Raw genomic sequence first — 1,001 nt, 5'->3', positions numbered from 1 at the left:
TTTTGACTTTTATGCTTGACTCTGTTTCCTGTCAAGCAAACATTTACATTTACTGACTGACTTCAGGGTTTTGCAGCAAGTTTTCAAATAAAAAAATGATTCATCTGGAATCCTGACGCAGATAAATAATATAAATACCCCAAACTAAGTGAAGATGTCTTTATTTTTTATACGTTTTCCTGCTACCTATATACATTGTAGGCGTGTAAATCACCAGATTTGTTGATTTGTTCGGATGGCAATACAATGTTTCTGTATCAGTGTCATGCTACGAATTTGATTTCACTTCAGAAGTCTACGATTTACCTTATTTGAATCATTAATCAATACATCAATGTATTGTTACACCCCCAATACTTTGAGCTACTTTAACCATTCATACCTCAAAATGTTCAGCTCAGTCAGATGACTTTTGCTTTTAGTAACTTTTATGCTTTTGTAAATATTTTAGGGAGACATCTTGCGCTTTTAAATCCTTTTTAACTTTTAAATCATTCAGTTGGGTCTATATAAACTGTAATGCTCTGGTCTAAACTCCTCTTTATTGCTACTTCACAAACCCCTCTTTCACCCCTTTTCTGAGGTGTGTCTCAGATCAACTCGTTTTGAGGCTGTCTCTTTAAACCCCGCCCCATCCAGCTTCCAGACCAGTTCATTCTAGCTTGACAGAGGGGCTTACATCTGTATAGCAGGGCAGAAACTTTTGATTTACAAATTAATTAAAAGATGTCAACAACAGACTCGTCCATCCAGCCTATACGTTGGAGCCAGAGAAAGTGGATTTTGCAAGATTTGTCTCATTTAAGTTTATTTAAATACTCTGCAACCTCTTGAATTTCTTAAAAAATAAATAAATTTGTCCATAATCTGCTTTAGCATACTTGCTCTACTTATTGTCTTCTTATGCTAACTTTAGCTACTGTTCTGCTACTTTTAGGCCAATTCATGTATTGAGCACATTCCATACCCGGGGGCAGGGGCGGTCCTAGCCTATTTGGCGC

This window comes from Austrofundulus limnaeus, unplaced genomic scaffold (assembly GCF_001266775.1).
Source record: "Austrofundulus limnaeus strain Quisiro unplaced genomic scaffold, Austrofundulus_limnaeus-1.0 Scaffold372, whole genome shotgun sequence".
In the NCBI taxonomy this organism is placed as follows: domain Eukaryota; kingdom Metazoa; phylum Chordata; class Actinopteri; order Cyprinodontiformes; family Rivulidae; genus Austrofundulus; species Austrofundulus limnaeus.
This window is presented reverse-complemented; position numbering follows the sequence as displayed.